The following is a 7,555-nucleotide window of genomic DNA, read 5'->3' on the forward strand; positions in this document are numbered from 1 at the left end:
CGTGGGGCCAGATTCTGGGCCCATCTGTCCAAATAACAGGGTTTTCTTAGAAACTGATCTACTGTTTGATGGAAAATTGTAAAGGGTTCTAAAAAGTTCATGAAAATCTTACCTTATGGTCAAACTAATGAAAACTGGATAGAGATATAAAGTTTTATTTTAAAAGCTAGCTTTAACATTAAAGACGCACTAATACAGACATGAAATTTGGTTTTCTCTTTTGCAGATGATTTTTACGTAATGTTAAAAGATAATGAAAGAGTTTTGTTTTCTCCTTTGGGTAAATGGCAGGAAAAGAAGGGAGGAGAGAGAAAAGAGACAGATTCAGTTGGCTTCATGCTGTCTTCATTGGGTCTTGTTTGGAAAGCTAAGTCTCCTCTATCAGAGTAAAGGTTTTTTGTTTTTTTTTTTTAATTTTTTTTGGAGTTATCATTTTGGCCAAATGATTGACTTATGGTGACCTGGGATTCTATTTTGTCATATCCAGTGTTTTAACCTTTGATATTTGGCTATCCAAAATCAAGTTATAAATTATATCTCTTTCTTACCTAATATTTTAGATATAGGCCCAAAAATGACATTTGCTTATTTGGTACAAAACTCATACAGGAAGCATTGTCAAATATGAAATGGTGTTTGGCTTTCTTTGATCTATATTTGTGTAAATGTTTTATTGTTATATGTTCCAAAATTATGTAAAACTTCTAAAATTCTAATATGACTTAGTATATGTTATCAGTAATAATTATAATTACTATTTTAACAGACTATGTGCCTCAGAGGTAACAAATTTCCTTGTCAATTATGTCTTTAACTGTGGCTGCCCTAAAATGGTACTGTCATCCACAGACAGTTGTTGTCTTGCTTTGGTCCTCTTTAAAAGATGGTTTTATAATCAGCTATAAAATTTAACAGGTGCTCTTAAATGCAGGCTTCTGATTAATAACGCTGGAGATTGTGACATTAGAATAGAGGAAAATCTTTCAAATAGAAGAGTGAATGGTGTTTGGTTTACTTTGGACTGTATTTCTGTAAACATGTTATTAATATGTGCTCCAAAATTATGGGAAACTTCTATAATGTTGATATAATTTAGTGTACATTATTAATAATTATAATTGTTATGTAAAATTGCTGCATGCCACAGAAGTAACCAAAATTCCTACCCAATTGTAGCTTTAATAGTGACTGTAGACTTTTGTCATCTACATTTTGTCTCACTTTGGTCATTTTCAAAAGGCAGTTTTTAATCAGATATAGGACTCTAAGTGCAGGTCTCAGATAACTTTTAAAATTGTGCTATTGGAATAGAGGAAAAAACCAAACTTCTAAGATGCTCATGGAGAACTAATGTGTTAAACATTGTCAAACTTTTTGTTTTCAGAGTCAAGAGAATTTATTTCTTTAGAGCTATTTGCAACTTTTAAGAAGTGAGTAAAATATACTCCTGTGAACAAAATTTGTAGCATGTTTGTTCCTCTCTACCTGGTTTCTCCAGAATTTGGAAATTATTTGAATATTCTCAATTTATGGCAGTATAGTTAATTGCATAAGTGCAGTAAGAATCTATTTTCTGGCTGGGTGCAGTGGCTCACACCTGTAATCCCAGCACTTTGGGAGGCCAAGGCAGGCGGATCACGAGGTCAGGAGATTGAGACCATCCTGGCTAACATGGTGAAACCCCATCTCTACTAAAATACAAAACATTACCCAGGCATGGTGGTGGGCACTTGTAGTCCCAGCTACTTGAGAGGCTGAGGCAGGAGAATGGCATGAACCCGGGAGGCAGAGCTTGCAGTGAGCCGAGATTGCACCACTGCACTGCAGCCTGGATGACAGAGCAAGACTCCGTCTAAAAAAAAAAAAAAGAATCTGTTTTATTTTGTAACAGGACACAATTGGAGAAATTGGTTATTTCACCAAGGGTTTGACTGGAATGACATGCTTCCTTTAAAGAATCAAAGTTGACTTATAGAGCCAATTAAAGCCTATTGGGGAATCTGGCCTCATATCTTGTCCACACAGAGTCCCTGTACAAGGTTCCTGACCTGTGGTAAGTAAGATTTTCACTTTCTAACAGGCCCAGAGACCCCAAGTTATCTTGGGACCTCAAGAGGAGAGGAATTTGCCCAACTCATAAGTATTTGAGTATAAAAACCCATGCCTGGGCTTGGCTTTTAAAAAGACTTATCTGAGATTTTCATGGAACAGAGGTTTGGTTTTTGTTTGTTTGGTTGGTTTTGTTTTGTTTTGTTTTCTGAGACAGAGTTTCGCTCTTATTGCCCAGGCTGGAGTGCAATGGCGTAATCTTGGCTCACCACAACCTCTGCCTCCTGGATTCAAGCAATTCTCTTGCCTCAGTTTCCCAAGTTGTTGGGATTACAGGCATGTGCCACCACGCCTGGCTAATTTTGTATTTTTAGTAGAGATTGGGTTTCTCCATGTTGGCCAGGCTGGTCTCAAACTCCCGACCTCAGGTGATCCACCCTCCTTGGGGAACAGAGTTCTATCAAAGCCAATTAAAAAAGCCTAAGTGAAAAATAATTATTCTTTCTGCACTTTATGCAAATAATCAGGCCAAGTACAGTAAAACTAATATTTTGTAAACAAATCAGTTCTATCATGATTTGTTTTAATAAAATGAGGACTGGAGAGAGATAAATTATGCTTCAAAAGAAAACTATAGTACACTGTTGTTAGCTGTTCTTGAGTTTTTTTCTGCAGTTTAGACTAAATTCTACATTCTTTGTGGGTTAGAAGTCCCAAACTAATGCTTTCAAAGCTTTGCTTTTAAAACTGGGAATTGTACTCCTAATCCTAGGACTCGTTACACTGTAGTAAAACTGTAGATGAGATACAAATGTTTTTGCCACGCAAGCCTTGAAAGCCCATTCAGGCCTGCGGGAGTCACTCAGTTGCAAAGCAGTTCCATTCTTCTCACCTTGGGGTTCACTCCCATTCCCACTATGTCCGTCCGTACCCTGTCAGCAGGAAGAAGCCAGAGAGATTGATGGCCTTTTCCCATCTTCATAGCCTACACCTTAAGATTAAGGTGTTATGGAACCCAAAGGGAGGGACTGAAACTGCCTTTGCAAAATTATGACTGAGACAGTGAAAGCAATGTAATTTAACTGCCTCCATCTTGCCTCCAACCTCCAGGCTGCCCTTGTTCATTCCTGGGTGTAGGCTGAAGTAACTTTGGGAGAAACTTAGTTTATAGTTGAAACAGACGGTAACAGCCCTTTCCCAAAGCAGACTTCCTTCTTGCCGGGGAACTAGATTGCCTTTGTAGGACTAACATTAACCACAAGATTAGAAATTATGGTTTAGGAGTCACACAGCTGGAGGCTGCAAGATTCTGACCCTCCCTAAACTGCTCCTAAAATCAGTGCTTGAGATATTTGGCAGACCCTGCACTTGATGGATCAGCTGGCCTCACCCAGATCGATAAACTGGCTCGTCTGATCTATCTGATCTTGTGGCCGCAGCCCAGGAACTGACTGAGCACAAGAAGACAGCCCCGACTCCCTATGATTTCATCTCTGACCAATCAGCACTCCTGGCTCACTGGCTTCTCCCACCCACCAAGTTATCCTTTAAAACTCTGCTCTCCGAATGCTTAGAGAGACTGATTTGTGTAATGATTAAAACTCTGGTCTCCTGAAAAAAAAGAAAGACTAATTTGATAAATGAGTATCAACTTCTTATTCTCTTAAATTGTCTTTTTGAAGAGCAGAAGTTCTTCATTTTTATATAGTCCAATTTATCCATTTTTTTCTTTTATGGATCATTCTTTTGGTGCTGCATCTAACAAATCTTTGCCTAACCTAAGGTCACAAAGATTTTTTTTTCCTATGTTTTCTTCCAAAAGTTTTATAGTTTTAGGTTTTACATTTAGGTCTAAGATTCATCTTGGAGTGAATGTTTCCATCTGGTGTGCAGGCACTATTTTCCATGAACCATTTCATGCCATTCTCACATCATTTCATCCAAGATATCAGGTATTATTTTTGCTCCTATTTTACAGATGAGGAAACTGAGGCTTTGTGAGATGAAGTTGCAGGGTTTAACCAACTCCTTCTTTCTCCAGAGCTATATGCTTAAGGACAAAACTATATTCGCTTTTATTTAGTTCATGTTATTGTCCCTAAAATCAACTTGACTGATGAAGTTGAGTCCACAGATTGATTGATTGATTGATCAGGTCATTTCCTTCCTTAAATTACACATCACTCCTATTCAAATACTTAGGCAGTGACCGCCCATTTGGAGAACTTGTCTGGAAACCAGGGTTCCTGGATTCTAACCTGGGCTCAGATCAGTATCGCCGCTGGGAAAAAATGCAAATTATTTCCAAAATCATCTCTAAGGGTCCCTCAGTCTCAGCATCCTAAGATCTCGGGGGTTTTCCTGGGAATTTATAGTCAGTCATTGATGCAGTTGACATTTTTAGCCACAAGGAGGCACCAGGAGCACAGGATGGAGAAGGCGAAGCAAAGCGCCCTGAAGGAGGATCTGGAACCTAGGAATGGGAGGTGAAGGCGGAAGGGTGAAGGAGGGCTGGAGATTGAAGGGAAACGGGCTAACTGTGGCCAGGTTGTGTCCAGGCGCCCAGTTCAGCCTCAGGCTTGCTATCTGCCAGCAAGCCCTGGGCCCGTCACCTGTAACTACCTTCACCTCCAGCCTCACCTGAGAACCACAGGAACACCGTCTTTATCAAAGAGCCCGCTGGTCACCTGAAAGCTGCCGGTACCCTGTGGATTGGGAAAGGGTGAACTAGGACAGGCTTGGGAGTGAGGCACCGGAGTCTGGGATCCGCGCTGCCATTTACCCGCCATGTTATCTCTGGCAAGTGCCCTGAGGTCCCTGAGTCTCTTTCTCATCTGCAAAATGGGGAGATGGAAATAGATGATTCCTCGGGTGTCTTTCAGCTGGGATACTTTTTTTTTTTTTTTTTCTTGAGACAGAGTCTCACTCTGTTGTCCAGGCTGGAGTGCAGTGGCACGATCTCAGCTCACTGCAACCTCTGCCTCCTAGCTTCAAGCAATTCTCCTGCCTCAGCCTCCTGAGTAGCTGGGACTACAGGCGCCCACCACCACGCCCGGCTAATTTTTGTATTTTCAGTAGAGACGGGGTTTCACCATGTTGGCAAACTCCTTGACCTCAGGTGATCCGCTTGCCTCACCTCTCAAAGCACTGGGATTACAGGCATGAGCCACCATGTCCGGCCTCCGCTGGGATTCTATTCAAACGACCTGAAAACTAGAGAAAGGAACGCATCCTCCTCTCTGTGTACTGGGCAGACCATCTCAACATTAAGAGTCTTAATTTCCACCACAGCTAGAAAAAGGGAGTAATAGCTCTGCCTTCTGCACAGGACTGCCCTAGGCCCAGATAAGCTAATGTGTGGGAAATTGCTGTAGGCAGGTTAGGAATTCTCCTTTTCATTATTATTTATGTTCTTGGCTTGTAAAATGCAGGCACATTCTCAGTGTTCAGGATAGTACCTGGTGCTCAATAAATATTTGCTGAATACATGAATGAATGAACAAATCCAGTCCAAACTCACTCCTAATAGATGAGGTCCTTCTATAATGATTCAGAGAGGGCCATCCAGACTTTGCTTGAAGACTTCCCTTGGTGGAGAGCTCACTACCTCTCAAGGAGTTTATTGTCAGCCATCTTGGATCTGTAACACTTCACCTCCTTGGTCTTGGTTCTGCCACCCAGAGCCTTTGCCTATCCTGAACATGGAGCCTTTCCGCACACCTCAGAAACTTCCTGTGGGTTCTGCCAACCATGGGTCCACCTAACTCTGATGGAAGGAAGTAGAAAAATATTACGGTGGCTGGAAAGGGCACAAGGTCATATGAAGAGCTTTTCCTCAAAATGGGAGGAAGTTGTCTGGGTGGTAGGGGATGGAACCTGAAGAGCAAGCAGAATGAAGATGCGGGAGAGGATTGCATAAATATATGTCCCTCTGTGGGACCTAAGCTATAAGGAGGTGGATCTTGGCCTCAGTCCCAGCCGAACATGGTGGTCCCATCCTCCTTGCCTGGGACTGGCTTAGGAATGAGCATGTGATTCAGTTATGTCCAGTGAGATGTGAAGGGAAGTCTGCTGAGGGGCTTCTCTTAAGCAGCACAAGCTGGAAGAGACAGCCCCTTTTCTGCCTCTGGTTGATGAATCTGAATGTGTTGCAACTGCTTAAGTCATGTTGCTGCCACCACGACTGATACATGGAGCGGGACATAACTAAGAGAATCACAGAGAAGTGGAGCAGGAGCTTTGATCAAACTGTGCCTGAAGGTGTTCTATGCCTGATTTCCTGTAAGTGAGATCATAAACCTTATTGTGTAATCCCAGTGAATTGGCCATTGATTGGCAAGTACCACCACCACGAGCATCCTAACAGATACGCAGATTTTAAAAATGGACTGTATTAATGTGGGCTCTTTAGTGACAAGTGCAAAAGCCCAATTCTGGCTCACTTCAGCAAAACAAACAAACAAACAAACAGAACAGAATTTGTTGGCTCAAATAACTGAAAAGTACAGAGTTGGTTACATCCAGGGATTCAGAAAATCAGGACTCATCTTTCTGTCTCTGCTCCACCAGCTCCATTCTTAGGCTGTCACTCCCAGATCATTAAAAAGGCCACTGGACCCACAGTCTCACAGCTTTGCCGCCCCAGAAGAAGAGGACTGTTCTTTCCCAATAGTTTCAAAACAAGTCCTGGCACTTAGGCTGCTTCATGTCACATGTCCTCCCATGAGCTAAGCATCAAAGCCAGAGGAGGAAAAGCATCAACTGGCCAAGAACAAGTGATGCCCCACTGTTAGATGTGTCTAGGGTGAGGCGTGACCAGATCAGTTCAATTCAACATGTATGTGTTGAGTGCCTTCTAGGTGACAAGCACTATCCCAGGTACTGCTGCCCAAAGAAGGGGAAATGAATTCTGTATCTATTCCACCAACCATAAGACAAGTCAGAAAGACAGGAGCTCTGAGAAAGTGACAACTGACATCGAACTGAGTTATAACCAACACACACCACGTTCCCTAATGAATCGCTGGTGCTGGAGCCACGTCAGTTGCTGGCAATTGTGAAATGGGCCACATCTACTTTCTTAGCCTCTGTAGAAACCCACTGACATTGACCCAGTTGTCTGTGGGCCTGTGTTCTTCAGGATATGTTCATTTAATTTTTTTTTTTTAGATGGAATTTCACTCTTGTTGCCCAGGCTGGAGTGCAGTGGTGTGATCTCAGCTCACTGCAACCTCTGCCTTCCAGGGTCAAGCAATTCTCCAGCCTTAGCCTCCCGAGTAGCTGCAATTACAGGCACTCGCCACCACGCCCAGCTAATTTTTTGTATTTTTAGTAGAGACGGGGTTTCACCATGTTGGCCAGGCTAGTCTCAAATTCCTGACCTCAGGTGATCCACCCACCTCAGCCTCCCAAAGTGCTGGGATCACAGGCGTGAGATACCACGCCCGGCCTGTTCATTGAATCTTTAGGGGAGGAAGGTGAACTTCTTTCCATGCCTAAGGTAGCC

This window comes from Rhinopithecus bieti, unplaced genomic scaffold (genome assembly GCF_001698545.2).
Source record: "Rhinopithecus bieti isolate Rb0 unplaced genomic scaffold, ASM169854v2 scaffold_33652, whole genome shotgun sequence".
In the NCBI taxonomy this organism is placed as follows: Eukaryota; Metazoa; Chordata; class Mammalia; order Primates; family Cercopithecidae; genus Rhinopithecus; species Rhinopithecus bieti.